Genomic DNA, 24,803 nt, shown 5'->3' on the forward strand with positions numbered 1-24,803 from the left:
TATTGAGCTTCCCGCTTGCATTGTCAAGGACTCTAATGACATCTCTGACAAAGCCATCATGCTGGACTGTTTTAATGAGCACTTCATTGCCTCTGGTTCCCTGTTTGACACTCTAAACCATCCTCATGAGAAATCCTCTGCTTGTTTGGGTTGCCAGGAAACTGTTGGTGAGTCTTTCAGTTTTAAGCCTGTTACTGTTACTGAAGTGCACAAAGCCCTTAAACTTTTAGACACAAGAAAACCGGCAGGTCCGGATAACCTAGAACCATATTTTTTAAAGTTAGCTGCTGATTTTATTGCACCCCCTTTAACATATATTTTTAATCTTTCCTTACTTTCAAACGAAATTCCCCTTATATGGAAGTCTGCCTTTGTTCTCCCCCTGTTAAAAGGAGGAGACCCCACACTTTTAAATAATTACAGGCCTATCTCCAAACTGTCTGTTTTAGCTAAGACACTAGAATCCCTTGTGAGTGAGCAACTTAAGGAGTTTTTAATCATAAACAATATTTTATCTGTCTATCAATCAGGTTTTAGAAAAAAATAGTACAACCACAGCAGCGTTAAAGGTAGTAAATGATTTTATTGAATCTTTGGACAATAAACAACACTGTGCAGCCCTTTTTATTGATTTGTCCAAGGCTTTCGACACTGTCGATCATGCAGTAATGAAGCAGAGACTTCTTACTATTGGACTGTCAAAACATACTGTCTGTTGGTTTGAAAATTATTTATCAAACCGATCACAGTGTGTACAGGCTGAAGGCATCACCTCGAGTTCTCTTGATATAATAAAGGTGTGCCACAGGGTTCAGTCCTTGGACCACTTTTATTCACAATTTATATTAACAGTATCGGTCAAAATGTGCCAAATGCCAATTTTCACTTTTATGCAGACGATACTGTCATTTACTGCTCTGCTCCTACACAGCATCAGGCTCTCTTACACTTACAAACAGCCTTCGATACTGTGCAACACTCTTTTAATGAGTTGAAATTATTGTTGAATCCTGATAAAACGAAGTTGATGATGTTTACAAACTCAAAAACAAAGCCATTAAACCTTCCAGCTATGATTTCATTTCAGGGCAATGTGATTGAGTCTGTATCATCATATAAATACCTGGGATTCTTGATTGATGACTCTCTCTTTTAAACCTCATATTCAGCAACTTGTTAAGAAGTTGAAAGTGAGGCTGGGTTTCTATTTCGAAATAAGTCTTGCTTTTCTTTTAATGCTAAAAAGAGACTTGTTGCTGCTACTTTTATGCCTGTGATTGATTATGGTGATGTCTTATATATGCATGCATCTTCTCAATGTCTCCACTCCTTAGATACTGTCTACCATGGAGCATTGAGGTTCATCACGAATCTTAAGGCTCTGACTCACCATTGCTCCCTGTATGCGAGGGTTGGTTGGACTCCTCTGTCCATCCGGAGACAAAATCATTGGCATGTCCTTATTTATAAAGCTATTCTCCACGTACTTCCATCGTATCTTTGGACGCTAATTCAGCTGAAAACCCTGGAAGCTACCATCTTCGCTCTGTGACCTCTGCTCAAGGCCTCCTCTTGCTCTCCGTCCCTCACGTCCGTTTGGAAATGGGGAAAAGAGGTTTTAAGTTTGCTGCTCCTCGGCTTGAATTTGCTGCAGACAGACCTGGGTCTCCGGGCCGGTCTCCTTAGGTGTTTTTAAAATAGATTGAAAATATTGGAGGGAAATTCATCTAGCTGTCGATGTTTTATATGACGGCGGTATGTGCTCCTGTGTGAGCTGGGTTGTGTTGGCTTGAGACTTAGTTTTGGTTTTATTCATGCTGTGATTTAGTTTTTCGTTTTATATATTGTCTGTCACTGTTTTATGTTTTATGTTGTATTGTATAAACTTTGTGTGACGTGCTGCTGCTGCTGTCTTGGCCAGGACACTCTTGTAAAGGAGATTTTTAATCTCAATGAGGCATTTCCTGGTTAAAAAAAAAAAAATAAAAAAAATATGGCAGTACATTTAAAATAAGTGTCAAGTTTTAGGAATTGACAAACTGCACTGAAAGTGTTTTCTGGTGTCTCACTCTAACAGGGACAACAAATGTTATTGCACTTTCATTCATATGGCAGAACATTTAAAATAGAAGTGCGCTATACACTACTTTTGAATTAATTATTGGATTTTGCGTATACAAATGCGATTAATCGTGATTAATCAGGGAAATCATGCGATTAATCGCGATTAAAAAATGTAATCGTTGCCCAGCTCTAGAAATAACCCATAGTTACACACTAGTCCGTAACATTTAGCTCCATACCTTCCTTTTATAAGTTGTTTTCATCCTGTCTGCCTGTTTCACTCACTATCATGTCATTCCAGATCCTGCTTCCCATCTCCTCAGTCCAACTCCCTTCACCTGTTCTCTCACCTGCCTCTGATCACTCCCTCGTCAATCCCTCATTCCCTTCACCTGGTCCTCATGCCCGTCTCACCTGTTGCCCATTCCCTCATTAGTCCCTGTCTACTTAGGTCCCCTCACTTGCCCTCTGCCAAATTGTCTTGTGGTCTCCAGCCCAAGCCCTCCAGCGTTCAAGATTAAGTTTATCTATTTCTGCTAGTTTTGTTCCTAATACAGCTGGTAGGAGCAGAAAGACCATCTCATTGATTTTTTTCTTGATGTATTTTTTCCGGATATGTATTGATAGAAGTATAAAGTAGTGATGGTGAGATGAAGCCTCATGAGGCATCGAACCACTTCAGCCAATTGGTTCGAGAAAGGGTTCATTACTCGAAGCTTCATGTGCACATGACACCACCTACTGGCCAAGTGCATAATCACAGGCAGCTGTATCTGAACCACATAATGTGATGCATTGAATTGTTGTGTCTGTTATGGCTGTTGGGAATGACTGAATTACAAAAATGTATGACCAAATCATTTCTGTACATAAATTATCACATATGTGCATAATACAATATTTTTTAAATGTATTCTGTGTGTGAAAATGTTCCCAAAAGAAAGAAATTGCATTGGCACCAAAATTGCTTCACAATGAGGCCTACAATTACATAGCCTAAAGCAGGAGACAGTTACCCTCTAAAAACGTAACATTTTCCTATCCATGCAAGTAGCCTACATATATAAAATAGAAATGCACCAACAAAGCCACAGGCTTCATTTAGTAACTAAATGAAGCCTGTGGCTTTTTTGAAAGAGTGGGAAAAAGCTTACAGCACCTGGTATTCCCAGGCGGTCTCCCATCCAAGTACTGACCAGGCCCGACCCTGCTTAGCTTCCGAGATCAGACGAGATCGGGCGTGTTCAGGGTGGTATGGCCGTAAGCGAAAAGTGAGCCTGCAAATGAGCCTTTTGAAGAATTGGAGACAAAAATGTATAAAAATTAAAAAATTCTCCCCTTATCATCCGCGGGCCGGATGTGACGTACAGTCGGGCCGAGTCCGGCCCAAGGGCCGTAACCCTGGCACCACTGCTCTAAACTCTCCAAACTCTCAACCAACAACCCACATGTTGAATGGAGCCTGAGGGGTTTATATTGCTGTCAAACCTCCCGGCAAAATCTGAACCACTTCCCGAAGCAGTCACGTGGTACAGCCGGGCAGCGAGGCTTCGGACGTCATCATTTTTGGCTCCTCCCCTAAATGAAGCATGCCTCGATCCGCGCTTCGAGGAAACGCCCCCTCCATTACTCGACACACGCTTCGAAGCGTCGACACATCTCGTAACAACTAACACTAGTATAAAGTCTCTTATTTTCTTTGTATGTGTTGAATTCAACAAATTAGGCTGCATTACCTGTATTTAAGTACTGCACGTAAGTGACAAAAAGTCAAATGAATTGGATAGAAGACAAACAAAGTGATTGAGACATTAAGTAAAAAAACAACAACAGCATATGCAACAATATTCCAACACAGAAACAATTCAGTTATAATTAACAAAATGTACTCATGAAGTAAGTAGTCATATGGCAAGAACTTTACCAGCATTCACAAAAAATTATAACAGTTAGCAACAAAAAGTCTAAGGAAGAGTTTTTTTCTAATTCTTGGGAGTTTTTCCTAAGTGCATGCAGTGTATTTAAGTGAATAATTAAGTGCGCGGAAGGAAATTGTCCTGGGGATGTAAGTCAGTGGGGGACCCGGGCATTTCAGGAGCCCAACTGCCGACGGGAAGAAACTGTTTGTGTGGCGTAAGGTCTTGGTCCTGATGGACCTCAGTCTCTTGCCAGAGGGGAGGGACTTGAACAGTGTGTGACACGGGTGAGAGGAGTCAGCTACAATCTTCCTTGCTCGCTTTAGGGTCCTGGAAGCAGACAAGTCCTGGAGGGATGGCAGATTGTGGCCAATCACTCTCTCAGCAGAGCGGATGATCCACTGCAGTCTGGCCCTGTCCTTAGCAGTGGCTGCAGCGTACCAGACGGTGATGGAGGAGCAGAGGATGGACTCGATGATGGCAGTGTAGAAGTGCACCATCATGGTCTTTGGCAGGTTGAATTCAGCTACCTCAGGAAGAACGTCCTCTGCCGTGCCTTTTTAGTGATGGAGCTGATGTTCAGCTCCCACTTGAGGTCCTGTTATTTAGCTGACTTGAACTTGAATTTCCTGAAAGTCTGTCGAGTAATATCTCATGAAAATAATCTTGGGCGTAGCAGAGGTCACCAATAACAAGACTTTAGTGTCATTTCAGTCAAGACTTGTAAGTATCTGCTTTTAATAAAATTCTAATATTGCCATAATATTAATATTTATTTTCGCTAAATTTAAACTGAATTTTCTCACAATCCGCACGGTGATATCTCATGAAAATAATCCTGGGCCTAGCAGAGGTCACCAATAACAAGACTGTAGTGTAATTTCTTTCAAGAAAGTTAAGGATTTTCTTTAAATAAAATTCAAATATTGGCATAATATTTATAATATTTTTTTTTTCTCGCTAACTTTAAATTGAATTTTCTCCCAATCCGCACAGTGATATCTCATGAAAATAATCCTGGGCCTAGCAGAGGTCATCAATAACAAGAGTGCAGTGTAATTTCTTTCAAGAAAGTTACGGATTTGCTTTAAATAAAATTCAAATATTGGCAATATATCGAGTTTGGCATTAGCTGCATCTAATTCGCTTTGGACATCTAACGTTTCCTTTTGTTTTCTCAGTTTTTCTTGTCTTTGAGCCAAATCTGCTTGTCTTTGAGCCAAATCTGCTTCCTCGCTTTCTATGGCGTGCTTTTCTTTAAGAGCCGCCAATCTAACTTGTAGCGCAGCCTTCTCCGCTGCTGTGCGGCTCAACGTGGAGGAGGTTGAAGAGACCTTTGATCCCCCGTCGTCTGCTTTCCTTGCATAAGTTGCAGAAACACTGTCCTCTGGACTTATGTCCTCTCCATCATCATCATCATCATCACGCCTTTCGTGTTCAGTTAGCATGCATTCGCTTCCCACATGAACGATTCATTAATCTTTCTTTTAGGTTCGTACCACAATGCATCATCAGATTTGCGTTCCTTTTCCGACAATACATGCTGATACTCTTAATGACTAGATTTAAATTCACCCAATAAGTCATCATATCGTGCTACACTTTCCATCACTTGTTTTACATTTGACGGGACAGTCAATAGTTCTTTAATAACATTCATCTTGCGTGTAAGCATTCCGAGTTTTATCTTCCTGGATTTACGCAAATCTTTTGCGGTTTCATTTTCATCCAACTCAGTTTGCACTTTTGTGCCTTCGGGTTTACTGGTTTCATCAGCCATTCTGTAACAAAAAGGGAAGAATCTTCGCAAAAATCAAAGTATCCTTTCCAAAATATATCAACGCTCCGTTGCAATCAAGCTAATCCAGCAAGGCGCGCATCAATTAACAAGAAGCGCTTAAACTTTCTTCTAGTAATTTCAAGTCTGATCAAACTTGATTCAAAGACAATCCATAATTCGAACAAAAATATTATCTAACGAATTAATACAAGCTTCGGCTCCTAGAGCTCTTTGTCCAAGCACAACTTTAACTTTTTAAAGTATAGAGGCCTACCGCATTTTCTGGTTTTGTTTGTCGGCTTTCCTTTTTTCCTTTACGGCCTGTTCCTGGCGTGGTTTTCGATTTCCAATCCTTGTAATCCACAGGGTTATCCAGATCCAATAGCTAGCTTTTGACTAATGTTGTGACCATTTATCCTGAGTGTCCATTTGTTAGTCACGTTGTTGGCATTGACTGGGGGTTCTTTGACGCTTGTGTTGTGAAATAAATGAAATCCAAAGCGGTCCAAGTACAGTTCCAAGTGGTTGGTTTATTAACAAAATGGATGGTACAACTTGTGGGTAGAAAATAAATCAATAAATAAAGTTTCAGAGCACAAAAAAGCAGCGAGGCCTATCCTCCCGCAACATAATCAGACAGCAAGGTCAAAAGCTGTGTGCTCCCAGTCAGCCGCACCTCCCCCAGGTCACTCTCCTATTTATTGGCCTTTTGACCTGTAGAGGGCACAAATTCTCAGAAAATATAAATAAATACAAGCATTAAAATAACGTATAATAAATACAGAAATGGCTCCTACATTAATAATATTTATTTTTTGCTAACTTTAAATTGAATTTTCTCCCAATCCGCAGAGTGATAACTCATGAAAATAATCATGGGCCTAGCAGAGGTCACCACTAACAAGACTGCAGTGTAATTTCTTTCAAGAAAGTTACGGATTTGCTTAAAATAAAATTCAAATTTTGCCATAATATTTATAATATTTATTTTTCGCTAACTTTAAATTGAATTCATTCAAAATCCGCACAGTAATATCTCATGAAAATAATCCTCGGCCTAGCAGAGGTCACCACTAACAAGACTGCAGTGTAATTTTATTCAAGAAAGTTAAGGATTTGCTTTAAATAAAATTCAAATATTGGCATCATATTAATACTATTTATTTTTCACTAACTTTAAATTGCATTTATTCACAATCCACACGGTAATATCTCGTAAAAATAATCATGGGGCTAGCAGAGGTCACGAATAACAAGACTGCCATGTAATTTCTTTCATGAAATGTAAGGATCTGCTTTAAAGAAATATCAAATATTGGAAATACATTACTATTATTTTCTTTTTGAAGTGCTTTCATTTAGAAATCAAACGTCAGCATGTCTTGATTATCTCTGGGTGACACCTTGAGGTACTCTACCATGAATCAGAAGTGAAAGTATTTTGTAACTACGCACCATTGTGTTCTAAATCTATTCTGAAATCTGACACACATTTGCGCATGAATGTGATTTTCTATATCTTTTATTTCGAAATTTTAAATCAGAACATCCAATATTGGAATAATTACCTTCTTTTATGTATTGTATTCATCATTCATTCAATTCGTGATTTTTCATCTCTTCAATTAGTTTAATCTATCACTATATCTGTATTTAAAGGCGTGTTTCGTCATATCACGTTCACCGGAAGTTGGCTCTTATTTTGAAGACAGTTTTCACACGCTCGTACCGTAATGCCTCACGTATACGTGGACTGAAAAATATCGGGCGGGCTGGCATGACTGTGTTTTCTGAAGTGGCGGCTGGCTTGACCGCAGTGTTTTCTCTGGGTGCTCAGGGAGCATTTCACTGATCACCAACAGATGGTGCATTATCTCTTTATTTTTCCATGATTGAGATGGCATGTTTTCACATCACTTCCTGTGTATACTCATCTTCTTTCTGTAAGTGAGTGGGAAGGGCAGTTAGGTCTGCACAAATGCAGTCCGTGAAGTTAAATATACAGCCTGTTGGCACATTTTCCTTCAAGGTGCTTTAACAGCAGATAATGGGCCATGCTGCATTATGTGAGCAGATTCTGCCATGGGCACACTCCATTTGCTCTAATGTACACTGATATTACTTTGGAGCAACAGATGACCTGTATTGGTGGTTGTCAATGACTGCTAAAAACTCTTTGGAATAGAGCAAGGCTTAGCACAGTTGGTGAAAGAATGTTTGTGAGCACTCCATTGGTTGAGTTGCAAGATAGCAGCTCTTGACAGTATTGACTCTTGGATTGCTTTTTATTTACAGAAGTGCCAAGTAAGTTGGCGTACCAAGATAACAAATAATTGACAAAGGGATATCAACTCGAAGCCTTTTGTAGTTACATAAGCAGACTTGGAAGAACTTAAGAGGATGGTGCCTTTTCATGAATAATCTACACAAAGTACTGCTAGAATGACTTCAGTACACCCCCTATGTACTATATATATATATATATATATAATTAGTACTGGGCAAAGTTGAACAAATGTAAATGCTTAATCGCATGATTTTTCTGTGATTAACATCGATTTAAGCGTATTAATGCGCAAAATTAAACTAGAATTAAATCAAAACTGGTGTATTGGACGCTTTTATTTTAAAGTAATGTTATCAGAGTGAGGTGGTATAGCACAAACAGTCTCTATTCAGTAGTAATGGTAGTAGGTCCTTGTTGGAGTGAGCTAAAGTGATCTATCACAAATAGAAGTATACAGCTGGAATCTAATGAGCAGGGAACTTTTTATTCTGTCAAGCCTCTGGATTCCCTCTGGAAAATCTCAGTCAATGAAAGAAAGAAACATATTTTCAGTGATGCAGGTTGAGAAGTTACACAATGACTACATTTACTTTTAACATTAACTTTTTTTTATCCATTCCTTTGTCCATGTTCAATTTGTTGCTGTTCTAATTCAGCAGCACTTGCTGAATTCGAACTGGCCCACAACCTTTCATCATTTGGCAAGGACTTTGTCAAATGCACTGTTCTGCAGAGATACTGTGACAGAGCGCTGGAGAGTGTGCGCAATGCACGTGTTCGAATGGCAGATGTCTCACAGCAACATCATTGTTTTATGCACTATCCATGCTAAGTGTGCTGACTTTATTGGAATGCAGCACCCACAGTTCATCAATATAATGAACTGTGACTCAGATAACTGTGGTTACCCATGCGATGTCCAGTCGTCTCCAGTGAGAGAAACAGTTGGTGCAAGTTGTAACTGTCACTTGTGTATTCTCCTGACGACGGTGCATCTTGAGGGAGGCTCACACGTATTGTCATTCGTTGCGATTCTAAGGACGCTCATCCAAGGATCAACATCTTCGACTACAGGAATCGGCCTGCAGTCCGTTGCTATCCACTTGTCCAAGGCATTTGTTTGGGTAGCTCGTTGGCCGGCATCAATGCTATGTAATGACTTTGAGTGGTACTTCATGTTTGTGGTACTCCGGTGATGAGATTATTCCAGTTTGTATTAATTATAAATAGCTTTGCTTTTATCAACTATGCCGTCTGGAAGAGATTTTAAATGAAAATGTCCATTTTAAAAGTACCTTTCTCCATTTTCTTGGTTAATGTGTGCAGCAGCGTTAACCTCCCAATTTAAAAAAAATGCTGTTAAAAATCTAGGTCGCATTAATAGATTGCTACGTTAATGTGTTTATAACGCATTATAAATACATATACGATATATAGGATTTACTTGTACGTGTCAGAAAATCAATACTTGCTACATCATATTTTGTTTTAGCTATTCCCCTCAAAAGTGTGTGTGAGTGTTAGTGGTGGGTAAAGTGGCTCTCTGTGTGTTATAATAAAGTTAGCAGTTGGGTACATGTTGCTCACAGGGAGCCAATCTGGATTTTAGATGCAAACAACCCCTTGACTTAACCAAAATCTAGACGATGAATCTGAACAGTTGGTTATCTTTTATAGCACTCTTCTAGTCTTCCAACCACTAAAATATTCACATCCAATCATACACTGATAGCTGGGGAAATATGCAAGATGCTACATGCCCATCAGGACTAACTAACATTCATACAACATTCACTTTGGGTTAAGTGTCTTGGCAAGGACACATGGACGAGCAGAGCCGAAGAACCGCCAACCTCTGATAGAAGGAAAACCCTGCTGATCACTGCACTGTCGCCTCACAATCACAGGGGACATGAAGGTGCCACTGCTTTAATAATAATTCTGGATGGATAATCATCCCTCTCCACTCCCTCCAAACATTTTGTGGAGGGAGTCAAATTCTTGAGCCAGTTCAAGTTTAACTTGTGTTTTTTGTCGGATGGACAGCTCTCGAATGTCCTGCACCCAAGATGATGTAAAGTAGAAACTGTAGATCAGAAGATACAGTATATGCTTTAAGTTTACGTGGTGGTCCGTACATCTCTAACTCTTGCTATTCTGACCCACAATCCTTTTGCAGTGGATGTATGAGCAAGTGGGTCAAAGTTTGTGACAAAGTTGTTTATCCTAATTGAAAACATTCTGCATGAAACGGCACCTACTGTGCAAGGGCAGCAGCAGTATATGCTAAAAGAAAAAGAAGACTCAGATCTGCAATACATATGTCAGACAGTACAGTGTTGGCTCTAGGTTGCATCAGTTGCCAGGAAGTATGTCACTCACCATGCTCATGTCCAATCTGTTTAAGAGAGTAACATTGTTTTGAAAAGTGGGGGCCTTGTAGTCTTTTCCACTGAAAAAATGGATGTGATATTTATGTATGTCTATGTGTATATATATATATATATATACACACATAGACATACACATACATAAATATCAAAAAGTCAGACATTAGTAATAGTTTTATCAAGTGCTCTTTAATAAATTTTCTTAAATGACAACGGAACAACCAGTGCACAAACTATTAAGTAGGCCTAGATCTCACCATTCAGCCCTTGCGGTCAAACAGCTCGGTGAGTTTGATTTATTTAGTCTTATTTGACAACTTTTAGCTGATTGCCTGCATACATGGCAGTTTATTTTAGAGTTTGATCGAAGTGTGGTTGACAACACCTTCCAGTCCATTGGTGTCTATTGGTTGAGCAAGACACTTGACCCCGATTGAATGTTGTATTCATTCCATCCTACAATATATTGGTTGTTATAATGTTGTGGGAAAAAGCCTATACTCCCCCTAGATGTTACACCAAAGGTGCTGGTAGACCAAACAATACAAGGAAATGTTCATTGTAAAACATGTCAATTTCCTTATACTTCACATAATATTTAATGTTATATGGTAGACAGGATGATCACTGTCTTTTTTCCCCTCTCAGGAGCCTCGTCATGGCAAAGGTCATCAGACTCTCCAGGAGAACCTGCTGCAAATTCTTCCCTCCAGACACAGCTGTTCTCAGCACCGTCACCAGGGTATCCTCCCTAAACTTGAAGAGGACCCTGAGCTCTTCATCCTGGACCTGAGGAACTTTCCAGAGCTGGCCAATGCAGACATGGGTTTACAGAACCCCAACATCCGGGTAGGCGATATGCATGTGGGTGAAAAGTCTAAATGTTGTGGTCCAAATGTTATCATTGGATGGTTCATATCATGTGCAGGCGTTCCAGATTAAACCGGTGATCACACACAGGAGGTGGGAGTCTTCCTCGCTTACTTTCTGTTCTCAACTGCATCTATCTCTCTTCCGCTCCATACAGCTGGTTTGAATCAGGACCCAGTTTCAAGTTACAGTATGTAGAACCTTTAACAGTGTGGCGCTCCAACTTGTCCACGAGCCCTGAGACGCAGGGTTTGTAAAAGAATAAAATCAAAAAAATAGGAGAAAAGTGAAAATATAAAATATATGGGAGCCAAATATAAAAGGTCAAACGTTAAGACTGTGAATCTAAACCCTGGTGTGGTTGGCTTTATGGAAGACATGTTAAGGTTTCTGGAGTTGATTTACAGAAATGGTTAATGATTCACATTTATTTCAAGTTAAAAATTTAACACTATCTGCATTTATCAATTCCAAGTACACTGAGTGCAGACTTGCTTTCCCAAGTCCAGACTCCAAAGGACAGGAGGACGGGAGAATGGTTATTCTGCAATTGGAACAGCAGCTGACTTGATGATGTCACCACATCAGCTGTTCTTGCTCATGATGTTCCTCCAATTATTCACTGTAAATTATTTTTTACAATCAAACAAAATTAGACAACCCTGCTCTTTTCATTATCCTTTAAATATATTTATTTTAAAGTGTGTGTGTGTGTGTGTGTGTGCCTACCTCTACACAACTAGTAACTAAAACAATAAGTATGTATGTATTGCTAGTACACATACTCAAACTATGTTTTTTATTCCAGAAAAACAGCGAACAATGAGAGGCTTCTTGATCGGAAATGCACCATGTACACCACAGCGAGCCGCTGTCTTGACTGATAGTATCCTCAACATGCTCGTCACTGACATGAGGCCTCTGTCCATGGTTGAAGATGACGGCTTCACTAAAATGATCCATACCTTGAACCCTGGTTACACTCTGCCATCCAGGACCCACTTCACAAAGAGAAAATATGAAGAGATATTCATGAAAGTGAAGAGTGCAATAAACACCACCACCAACAAACTTGCTCTCACCACTGATGTGTGGACAAGTGTAGCAACTGAAGCCTACTTTGGTTTTACATGCCACTACATTACAGATGACTGGGACATGCAGTCAATCTGCCTCACCACCATGCCATTGCAGGACAGACATACTGCATCTAACATTGCTGAGTGGTTGGAGCAGGTAGTGGCCAGATATGAAATTTCTCCAAGCAAAATCATTGCCATAGTGCATGACAATGGTGCCAATATTGTGGCTGCGGTGAATCTCCTGGAGGAGAAGCATGGGTGGTCCTCTGTCCTTTGCACTGGCCATACTTTGCAACTTGTTATCAATGCGGCATTAAAGAGTCCAGGCATTGAAAAAGCTGTCGGGGCTGCAAGATGTCTGGTAGAACATTTTAAGAAAAGTGAGCTAGCCAGCAGTAAGCTCAAAGAGAAACAGAAACAAATGGCCACAACTGAGCACAGCCTTGTTCAAGACGTAAGCACAAGGTGGAATAGTACATTCTACATGATAAGCCGACTTCTTGAACAAAGGTGGCCTGTAACGGCAACACTGTCCGACAGCTCTGTCACACAGAGGCAAAAGGTACCTGGATTTGAAACCAGACCAGTGGAGCCTGCTGGAAGAGCTTTCAACAGTTCTCAAGCCTTTTGAATGTGTCACTGCGTTCATGAGTGGACAGAAATATGCGACAATATCTGCAATACCTCCACTTTTGAAGGGGCTGTTGAAGTCCACCCAGAGTGCTGCCTACGTGTCAGCTCCGCTCGGGGCTTTCCAACTCACTGCTGTGCAGCAGTTGCAGGAGAGATGGAAATGGGAGACTGCTTTCTCAGAGCACCAAACACAGTGATTCTAGCGATGGTCCTTGACCCAAGGTTTAAGAAACTGAAGTGTCTTTCACCTGATGAAGTCCTACATGTTCAGACCAAAGTGCAAACAATGGCACTTGAAGAGAGAAGGGAGATGGGTCAGTTGCAGTGTCACGAATACTACAGCTACTAAATCAGCCACTCTACTTTACTCACTCCTTGGTTCTGATGATGAAGATGAGGATAGAGCAGGCGAAGCTGAGGATGTTTACGTCCAAGTGAGGAACGAAGTCCTCACATACTTTGGAGAAAAGAGCCTTGCCAAGGAAGAAAACCCATTATTGTGGTGGAAGGCTAACAATGACCGATATCCCATGTTGGCCAGGCTAGCCAAGTCTTACTTACTTACCCTGCCACCTCAACACAAATCTGAATGGCTGTTTTCTGCAGCAGGAAACATAGCCTCCAAGAAAAGAGCGAGCCTGAGCCAGGAGCATGTGGACATGCTCACATTTTTGCATTGCATCGCAAAGTGGCTGAACAAAGGGAGTGAGTGTGTGTGTGTGTGTGTGTGTGTGTGTGTGTGTGTCTGAGTGTGAGAGTTTGAGTTTAGTGAAGAGGAAAAGTTCTGATGTTCCAACAAATCCTGTTAAGTTTTCTGATATGTATTTTTCTTTATTTATTGTTCTGACAGCTCAGGTCCCTTTAAACACAAATATAAATATTTGTGCACTTTATTTTTTTAAAGCCTATATATTTGGCTGATGCATACATGTGTATGCTTTTTGTGTTAGTCCGTTTAAATATATATATATATATATTAATTTTTTACAAATTTGTATTACTTTAAAAGCTCAGGAATGTTCAAGGAGCAACCTGTTTGTGCACTTTCTAAAGATATTTTGCACTTCTGTTCTTTAAAAAAATAAATGGTTCGAATTAATGCTTGTTTTTTTTCTTTCCCATTAATCGATTAATCTAAAAAATAATTGACCGATTAATCGATTATGAAAATAATCGTTGGTTGCAGACCTAATGACATCATTCACTCATTCATAAACTGATCGGATCAGGGCTAACTAACACACAGTAGGCACAGCTACGAGAGAAATTTTGGGATTAAGTAACTTTCCCAAGGACACATCGACATGCTAGCGGAGATCAAACTGCCGATCCTCTGATTGAAGGACGACCCTGCTCACCACTGAGCCACAGTCGCCCCATTCTGAAGTGGGGTGCAAAAAAATAATGAGAAATTTAATAAATGAACACTAGAAGACTAATTAGCATTAACCAATGAAAATGTATCTTAGAGTTAAGTGGTAACCAGTGTATCATACATGAAATGACCAAAAGGCTGCCGGCCAAGCCAGCTCCATGCTGAGAGCTGTGTGGAGTGAATAGATATGCTCAGCATTTTGCACCTTGAGTCATGGTGAATATTTCATTATGTGTTCTTGGAATTGACTATCACTGATCTACAGAGCAGTATTTCAATGTGTGAGCGATGTTGCTCGATCACCATATGTTATTTGACAGCTTGTCACAGAAGTCAACTTTGAGTTAAGCAAGTTGATGAGCTACTATTCCAGGTCTATAATACATTGTACTGAAAAATAATAACTTTCATCAAGTTCTAATGATGTCATTTTGACACACTGTCGATGACTGCATGTATTAACTGTTCTAAGTATTTGGTGTTTCTTTCAGGTGTCCATCGAGGTGGTAAACGACACACAAACTGAGATGGAGGTGGAGATGGACCTGGTCAAGGAGGGTCAGCGTAATGACTGGTCCATGTCATCCTCAGAATGGGCTAATAGCCACAAGAAGCTATTCTGGCCACTGTTCTGGGAATATCCAGAGCAGTTGGAGAATGAGCTGGATAGAGCCAGTTTGAAGGAACAATCTGAGGACTACAATGACGACCCAGAGGACCCCATTCTCACTGGAGTGGGGGCAGACTGGGATGGTCACTGGAACAAAGATCGGGATCCAACGGCTAACTACGGTAACAACGCTCTCTGACGCCAAAACAGTACAGCCGAGATTTAACACAATGTGAGGCTGAATAAAATTATCAAATCACAATGAATTGTGACAGTACCTTGATTAATGCAACATTGAAAGTGAATGGTTTATATTTTTATATATATATATGTATATATATTAGGGCTGTGAAACGATTACAATTTGTAATCAGGTTAATCACAGGTTTCTGTGGATTAATCATGATTAATCACATATATACACTTACAGGGCTCTCAAGACAGGCAAGAGCTCCGAGAAGAGTTGTTGACGGGGGGGATGCTAGTGACTTTTCTTTCTAAGACCGAAATGCGTGAGTCTCACGCTCAATGCGTGACACTTGAGAACCCTGCATTTATACACAGGGGGGCACATAACTTGCTCACCAGTGCGCGCGCCAGCATCGGAGCTCTGCCGCGCGAGCCGAGAGAAGAGTTGTTGACGGGGGGGGGGCAAGTGACTTTTTTTCGTCCCGATGTGCGCGCACACGCCGGCATCCGAGCTTTGCGGCACGGAGATCAGAGTCGTGTTTACGCGACACGTAGAGACAGAATGACATGCTGCTGGTTCGAGACGACCAACAACAGACGGATTGGAAGCTCATTCTGCGCATGCGTTAAATGCGTTAAAAAAACAAAACTAATTAAAGCTGCAAGCAGCGTCGAACGGGTCCTCGCTCACCCGCGCCGGTCGGGGGAGCGACTCGGGCCGTGACTTGTAACGAGCGCGACAAGTTTGGGGCGGATTCGACAAAGTCCAGTTCAGCCACTAGGTGGCGCTTTAACTACGTGAACATATTCATGCGTCGTGTGTCCCTACGTGAAGTATAGACCACGTCATGTAAATTCGATGTAAAATGCATAAATGCTTGTCGTCTTGAGTTGTGCACTGACGTCTCAATTCAATTCAGTTTATTTGTATAGCCCATTTTCACAATTTACAAATTTGTCTCGGAGTGCTTTACAATCTGGACACATAGACATCCCTGACCTTTGACCTCACATCGGATCAGGAAAACAGAGGAGTACTCACAATCTGACCCCGACCTCTCAAGGCATCACGTGTATGATTAGTTGGGCATTGATCACACAGTGCATCATCCAACCTCTTGCCGCGCAGACACGTTGTCAACACCAACGGAAGACGATCCCGAAGAGCCCTCCGCACGTGGTGTTGCTACCTCCAAATTGAAAAAAAGAAGAAAGGAGCAAAAGCATTCACTACACAAACAATAACAATGATCCTTTCTAGTGTCACAATTAAGTATTACTGCAAACAGGTCATTGCTGTTCACTCAAACTGTACAACAAAAATTTAAAACAAGTCATATTGAATGATCTCAAAACACTCACCTGGTGTTTAGGCAGGTTTTTCATGGAGGGAGCAGGCGTCTGGCCACGTTCCACAGTCGGTTTCTATAGGAAGAACAATAAAGTAACTATTTGGAGGCGTACGTCATTTTAATGTGAGAAAGAACCCACTTTAAGATAAGGCCTCCACCCATCAAATGTCAATGCATACCTTTGTGACTTGTGGAACAACTGTTTTGGAGTCCTTAGGGCTTGGATGATGGAACGAAACAAGTTTCTCCACAGGTGTTAGCGGGATGTAACAGTTCTTAAGAGTCATCTGGAAAACAAATTTGCAGGAACAATAATGGTGTCAATTTATCTCGTCTAAAAGCAAACATTGGTATGATTAACAAACTTCAAAGCACAATAACATAACAAACCTGCGGCTGGACAATCCTCCTTAGTGCCACGTCCTATAAAGAAACAGAATAAACAAGAAAGTAACGGATTTGCTTTAAATAAAATTCAAATATTGTCATAATATTAATAATATTTATTTTTCGCTAACTTTAAATTGAATTCATTCGAAATCCGCATGGTGATATCTCATGAAAATAATTCTGGGCCTAGCTGAGGTCACCAATAACAAGACTGCAGTGTAATTTTTTAAAAGAAAGTTACAGATTTGCTTAAAATAAAATTCAAATATTGTCATAATATTAATAATTAATACTGAGCACAAGCATGCTTTAATTCAATCTCAGCCCAGGAGGATGGATTTTTGTTAAATGTTAAATTGGGCTCAATTAAATAGAGTATTTTGTTTTGTCTCTGGTGATGTGTTGTCTTCATGACGACAGACACTCAAAAGCATTAGTGAAAATGTTTCTGAAACATTTCCCTTCTAACACGTGAAGACCACCAAGCCAAAACATTGACCGCATTAAGCCATGATCGTGTAGCTACTTGGCAGCACGCTTAACACATGAACGTGTCTCCTCGTAGAACAAGCTCCCACATGACACGACGGCATTCTAAACATCTCCCACCGCAAACACCAAACACATCTCTTCCGAGTATACCGAATTATGTAGCTTTACTAACTAAGCTCAGCCTGTAGCTTAGCGTCAAAGGCGTTAGCCTAGCCTGTTTGTTATTAGCTTCGCCTCACTTTTAGCTTGGAACTGAAACCAGTCGCCGCGCCGTGTACCAGCGCCGTATACAGCGGGCCCGTGTCTCAGCGGGCCCGTGTCTCAGTGAGCCCGTGTACAGCGTGTCTAACACCATACATACGGGCGTCTGTACCGTGAGCCGACGAGGCCTGCTGAGGCCCGCTAGCATTAGCTTTAGGAATCAGTGGGACAAGTTTCAACACTTACCTTAATGCAGAAGTCGTCCAGGCACAAGTGTTTCTCTTTCTCTGCACGCAAGTGTGTGTGTGTGTGTGTGTGTGTGTGTGTGTGTGTGTGTGTGTGTGTGTGTGTGTGTGTGTGTGTGTGTGTGTGTGTGTGTAAAACGCGACCATCACAGTTCCACGATCTTAAGAAAGTGCCGTGCAGTCTCTTCTTCTTCTTCTTTAAATTTGAATGGCGGATCGCAACCAACTTGCCTAGGTGCATACCGCCACCTACTGTCCCGGAGTGTGCAGATTCATTTATTCATGTGAATGTGGAATGGAACACAGGTCTCTGGGTCACAGGATAGATAGATAGATAGATAGATATATACTTTATTAATCCCCAAGGGGAAATTTGTCGTGACAGTAGCAGCACCAATAAACCAAACACACAAGAATAAAAAACAAAACACAAAATATAAGAAACAGGCATGAAAGATATAGAAGTATACAAAGTAAAATAAAAGTAAAATACAAAACAACAAAATATATATGTACATATACAACACCAGTTACTCTTTCTGTCATCAAGTCCCCTCTGCTCCGCGGCGCTCACGAGCCCCCCCCTCCTCCTATCCCAATAAATAAACAAAAACTCACGAAATCCGTGATTTAAAAGCCTCGTCCAGCTGTTTACTGACGTTCGTTATGTTAGAGTAGAGAGAGGGAGAGAGAGGAGAGAGAAGAGAGAAGAGAGAGAAGAGGCCTGCAGCCTGGGTCTCCTTCTTCTTCTTGATGCACTCACAGCGGTTTGCATCCATATATTTGGTGCATTACCGCCACCTGTTGGCCTGGAGTATGAAACGCAGGTGGATGCCTGGAGGTGGAAGTGACTAAATGTGACACAGTGACACATAAATCAATATTGGCGACATCCGGTACAGTTTAGAGCATGGTGCCAAGAGACTTTTCTTTCCGTCTACATGTGTTACATATAGCTACTCAGCGTTATACATGTAGGTCAAACGTAGCATCGGGGCTGCCTAATTGAATATTGTAGGTGGCGCTATGGAGCAAATTACCATTTTTGAAGAATAAAAATCCTATCTGGTAACTACATCTTTGATTCTTAATATGTTTGCCAAGGGTATTTTCACAGGGAGCATGTTTAGTCCCTCCAAAGCCCCTTCATTGTTTGATGCGAAGAATGGGTTGGCACGGCAATAGTGTAACACCGAACGTAAAATGCTTTGTGGGCTGATATCATGACAATGTTTGGATTGTGTGTTACAAATTTGAAGCCGATCTGATTGACCGACTAAGAGAAGCAAGCCTATCGTGAAAGTGAATAAATTATGGTTATTTTACTTTTCAATAGGTGATCAATAGGTGTTCCTGGAAGAAATGTGCTTGTTTCTTCATGTGAATGTGTTCAGGCCTTGACTGGCATCGCTCATGATTTTTCCTGATCCGATGTGAGGTTCTGGGACAGGGATGTCTATATGTACAGATTAAAGCACTTTGAGACAAATTTGTGAAAATGGGCTATACAAATAAACTGAATTGAGACAGTACTGGTCGAGGAGTATGCAGACGACTGTTAGCTAGTAAACATGGATGTAAACAATGCATCATCTGAAGCAAACTGGGCCCAAAGTTGTCGCAATAACTTTGGGGCCGGCCCCCTCACTTTAATCAGCACGTTGCAAACCAAATGCAGGGTTCAGTCTTAAGGAATTGTCTCATTTATACACCCACAGCCTAACACATACTGCACATTAACAACTACAGTATGATTGTAAAGGATATGTACTTTGCTTGGCTTGTCCCTTAACTTTGTTGTGTGAAAATAGATTATGTGTAAGGTGGAAAAACACTGAATGAGAGTTGAATACTTCGGCAGGGCACTCTGGCATCTGAGCTGATCTAAAGAAAGATAACAGTGACACCTAAGGAATTTTGATGTAACCCCCCTTCTGCACTGCACTCATCCAAGAAGATGACTAGAGAAAGAGCTCATTGTATTCATTGTTTAGAAAGAGCAATCACAGTCCTTACCTCACCAGGAAGATAGATAACGAAGGGTCCAGATGGGGCCATTATTCTCCTTTTAGACACTTTAGGCCCTTCACTGTCCCTCCTCACTGACCCCCCCTTCACCGATCCCCCTCACACGCTCACACACTCACACGTGGGAAGAAGCCCCCCCGGTGTGTGGACGACCTTCGGAGAAGATCCAGGCCTCATCCCTGAAGAGATAAGGCCCCGAAGGGAGTCTTCTTACAAGAGAGGGACTATTAAATCAACTATCTCCCCTTCTCTCACTTCTTTTCATAAACATGTGCACTCATTGGCAGACCACAAGAACCAATGAAGGAGCAACAACGGCGGAAGCAGAGAAACAAGGGCCAATGAGAAAACCCCACCCCTTATCTCCTGGCCAATCAGATCTGGTCCGTTCGGTTATTTAAAATGGCCGAACACTCCGAACCGGCATCCTTTCTCCAGCCCTGAAGCCATTGGTAACAGGTTTGGATTTGGGTCCATGCGCATGATTGTTTATCTGTATCTTGATTTTGAATAAACGCTTTATAGATTTAAAGTAAAAGTCTGTTGCTATTTCTTCCAGTGAGTCCTGTCCAGGTGGTGTGTGTCGCTGTCCAAACTCCAACAAATGGTAGCAGAGCGATGGTTGTGAAAGACGGTCCAGAGACCTGAGGAGGACGAGCACGAGAGACCCCCGGACGGACCACTGCTTTCAAGGCCCACTCCAAAAAACTGATCAAACACCGGTGTAAAAGATAAGGTAAGACTGAACCTGTTTATTTTCAAATCAGTCAAATTGAATACTCTAAATTTGATCAGGAGTATTGGAAGTGAGTATTGAAACTGCAAACATTTTTTGACTTGATTTAAATAATAAAATAAAGCGTAAAAAGGGAAATCACGATACAGTTTGACAGAAAGACGAGTCGGACTCGCATTAAAAGACCTCGCAGGAGGCCGGTTCGGAACCGAAGACGAGTCGGATCTCGCACGTATAAGACTCCAGAGGGAGCCGGTTCGGAACCGAAGACGAGTCGGATCTCGCACGTATAAGACTCCAGAGGGAGCTGGTTCGGAACCGAAGACGAGTCGGATCTCGCACGTATAAGACTCCAGAGGGAGCCGGTTCGGAACCGAAGACGAGTCGGATCTCGCACGTATAAGACTCCAGAGGGAGCCGGTTCGGAACCGAAGACGAGTCGGATCTCGCACGTAGAAGTCTCTACAGAGAGCCGGTTAGGAACCGAAGCCGGGTCGGACCCGCATCAGAACACGTGTATGCATAAACTGTGAATGAATGTTGAATACCGGTGGTGAATAAAAGTTGTCAAAGTGGAATCAACAGAGCAGAGTCGAAACCTCACGGTGTCAACGCAAGCTCTGGTCTGTTGAATTGCACGAGTGATAAATGAGGATTTATTGTTCTGAAAGGCACGCTGCCGAGTAAAGAACACATTGTATGGCGATTATGTACTACGTTTAAGAGCAGGTACGAGTTTGAGATTGAGGAGGATACTGAGAAACAAAGAGGTAACTCCGCTTAACACGCAAAAATACAAGAGCAGAAAGGAGGGGGGACAAGCAGAGCGCGGCTGCACGGCCCCGTGGAGAAAAGCACGCGCTTTTCACACAACAGAGCAGCCCCTCCCCTACCCACTTAGCTGCGCGCACCCAGAGCGAGCCAAGTTGAGAGCAGAACAGAGCAGGACAGTGACGGAAGAATTCCTTTTGAAGATAACTATTAATTGATAGAGTGTGGGACCATCATCTTTCTTTCTGAAACATAGTTTTTAATAAGTACGTATTTTAATAATATTAACAGAAAACGGACATTTGCAGATACCCAGATAAAGATAAAAGAACACAACAACACATAATGACGAGCCCACCCAAAGTGGAGATAACAGTGCGAGATTGGTTGAAAGAACGAGTGAAGGACAGAGCAGGCCTGAATTGGGCGGAAGTAAGCAAAGTATTCAAACGAATAGAAGGAAGTTGGATACAAAGGGGATGGTTAAGACCAAACAATTCTCTCCCCAATGAGGAAGAAAGAGAAAGCATGAGGAAAAGCATAGACAAGGATGTAGAAGATGCAAAAGACAGATATAACAAGATAAAAAAGGGTGTGAGTACAATTTCAACCCGTAGAAAGGCTAAAGTAGAAATAACAGAGGCTGAGGAAGAGGAGCAGGTCAAACAATGGGCCCTCGAGGAACTGGAACGTAAAACAAAATCAATAAGAGACGGCAGGGTAGAGAAAGCTCAGCAGCAGGACAGCAGTTTATACCCAAACCTAAAAAACACTGATCTAAAAATAGACAGCAGAGCAGGCCCAACAGCGCCTCCCTCATATCATTCAAGCAACCCATTCATGCAGATGCCTGTAATAAGAGTGGCAGACGGAGGACTAAAGGCCTCCATCTCAGGAATAGTAACACTTAATGCAGTGCAGGGACAGGTGAATGCAGACTTGAAACCCAGAACCACAGGTGACACAGACAGACTAAGCAACTTGTCAGGGACAACAGAAGGACTGGAAGACATGACTGGACATACAGCAAAAACACTAAGTAACCAACAAGCACGAGGTGAGCGTGAACAGAGAACCCCCCTTCAAACAGGTACAGGCCACCCAGTCTTACAGCCCACCAGCACGCCAACAGCAGTCGAGGTTGAGAGAGAACAGCTGGCCAAGAACAATAGAGAACGCATCCAGAGGAGACACAGCTCAGGGGAGGAGCCTGAACCAAGCCAAGGCCTCACAGAAGAGATGCTGACTGGAATGATAGAAGAACTTGATAGACAGGAAAGAGAGAGAGAAATCAGAGGAAAAAGAGACAGTCAGCAGAAATCAGATAGTAACATAAACAAAAGTGACGAAACTAGGTCAGCAGAGGGAGACAGTGAGCCAGAAGAGCATGATGACCGGTCTAGAGCAGGTGACGCACCACTAGGTAATGCTGTCAGCTACAATGTGTGCGGCAGACTTGAACTCTCCCCTCCCACTGACACCTCCCCCCTCAGAACCAGGTCAGGTCATCAGTATGGAAGAAGACGCTCACAGGGCGCACCTGTCTGGAGGGACCCCATTTTTTCTGACCTTTCACCTGTCACACAACTCCCTTTGGTGCAAGCCCCCAGGCATGCCGCTGGGGTCATGGATTATGTTCCATACTCACCCGTAGACACAACAGCGGTACTGGCGACATTACCCACCCTGATGAACGGGGCTGATGAGTGGATCGCAGCACTTAAGGTGGCCACTACTGGAACAGACTTGGCTCTAGGCGACTTTCGCCGCTTTCTGGCAGGATGTGTGGGTGCAGCAGCCGCACAAACAATTTGGGAGAAGATAGGGGTTACAGAGAAACACCCGCATAACATAAGTCAGAATAGATTCCAAGAAGCACTCTACAGAGCATTACGAGGAAAATACCCCAGTAAACACACAGCTACCGCAGTCGAGGATTTTTCCTGGAACACAAAAGAGTCCCCAGTTGCGTTTATGGCAAGGAGTGAAGCTATATGGAGAAAGGCATTTGGAGAGGAACATACACAAACACCCCCAACCAGAAAGATGTATCGAGCCATGGTCATTAAGGGACTGCCAGACACCGTGCAGGCTCAGCTAAAGAATGTAGTGGGACTGAAAAATTCATCCCATGAAGTGTGGACTGAGAATGTAATGCACTTCCTAGAAAGCGTAGCTCCAGAGGTCCCAGAGCCTACTAATGCAGAAGCTCTAAAGTTAGAGCTACTGAGACTACAGATTCAGAATGAAAAGAAAATCGCAGCAGATAATACTAAAATAGCCAAAGATGACAAAGCACAGAAGCAGCTGGTAGCCACACAAGAACAGTTAGCGAGTGTGCTGGGATCCATGCAGGAGGATCCAAGAATAGCAGTACAACAACAATTAGCCCCCCTTCCTCCTTCCTACCCTCCCCAACCCACATGGTCCCCACAGACGAATCCCCAGCCGTTGAATAACGGATGGTACGGACAGACTGACGACACACGGCACCATAACGACTCCAACTATGTACCTGGTAGAGGAGGCAGGACAACAGGCCCATACAATTGTTACATATGTGAGGAGCCAGGGCACTTTGCCAGAGACTGTAAGAGGCCAAGAGGTAACTATTATGGAAAAGGTGGCAGAGGAAGAGGAGGAAGAGGAAGATACAGAGGAAGAAGTTATGGAGGACCTGGAGGTTACAATGGACCCCAGGAAGCCCCTGTACAACAACAACAGCCCCCCTTCTTGCAGCCAGCTCAGCAGCAAACTTCCCCACAACAGCCCCCCTCCCTGCAGCAGCCACAGCAGCAGCTGCACCCGCTCCCATATCCGCATGACCAATATCCTCCCTCACAAGCCAACCCGCCAAACCCATTACAGGGATGGCAGGGACAGTACTGAAGACGCCCACGAGGAAGAGATGTTCACTAAGGAACCACTGGTCACCTTAACCATAAATGGACAAAACATAGTTATGTTAGCTGACTCAGGAGCCACGTTTTCTAGTGTACAACAACCATTTCCTCCCTCAAACAAGGCCATAGCGGTTGTAGGGGTATCAGGCCAGACACAGATGCAACGATTCTCTGTCCCTTTATCAGTAACCTGGAGAGATAAGAGCCTGCAACATTCCTTTCTGCTGGCCCCAAGCTGCCCTGCCAACCTACTGGGCCGAGACTTGTTACAAAAGTTGCAAGTATGCATATATTTGACTACCGAAGGAGTACGCATTTCCCCTTGTGTACCTGAAAGCACGCCAGCTGAACCAATAAGAATAAAGCATCATATGCAGTGGTAGAGCAGACTGAAGAAGGTGAATATGAGATCAGGAAAGAAGGCGTAATACCACAACCAGCATCAGCACAGGTTGCAGAAGTAATCGCCCTGACTCAAGCACTGACTCT

At 42.3% G+C, this 24,803-nt stretch overlaps 1 long non-coding RNA gene and 1 other non-coding gene across 2 annotated transcripts; both read right to left on the minus strand.

Annotated features, from left to right (window-relative positions):
• Positions 1–3,211: 3,211 nt before the first annotated feature.
• LOC130202059 (5S ribosomal RNA) lies at positions 3,212–3,330 on the minus strand. The gene has a single exon (XR_008833285.1). It is a non-coding gene; the product is annotated as a 5S ribosomal RNA (ribosomal RNA).
• A 13,608-nt stretch (positions 3,331–16,938) lies between these two features.
• LOC130201784 (uncharacterized) lies at positions 16,939–18,406 on the minus strand. The gene is made up of 2 exons (XR_008833254.1): positions 17,878–18,406; positions 16,939–16,971 (listed from the first exon to the last, which is right to left on the minus strand). It is a non-coding gene; the product is annotated as an uncharacterized LOC130201784 (long non-coding RNA).
• Between the last annotated feature and the right edge of the window lie 6,397 nt (positions 18,407–24,803).

Source organism: Pseudoliparis swirei, chromosome 11, assembly GCF_029220125.1.
Source record: "Pseudoliparis swirei isolate HS2019 ecotype Mariana Trench chromosome 11, NWPU_hadal_v1, whole genome shotgun sequence".
Lineage (NCBI taxonomy): Eukaryota > Metazoa > Chordata > Actinopteri > Perciformes > Liparidae > Pseudoliparis > Pseudoliparis swirei.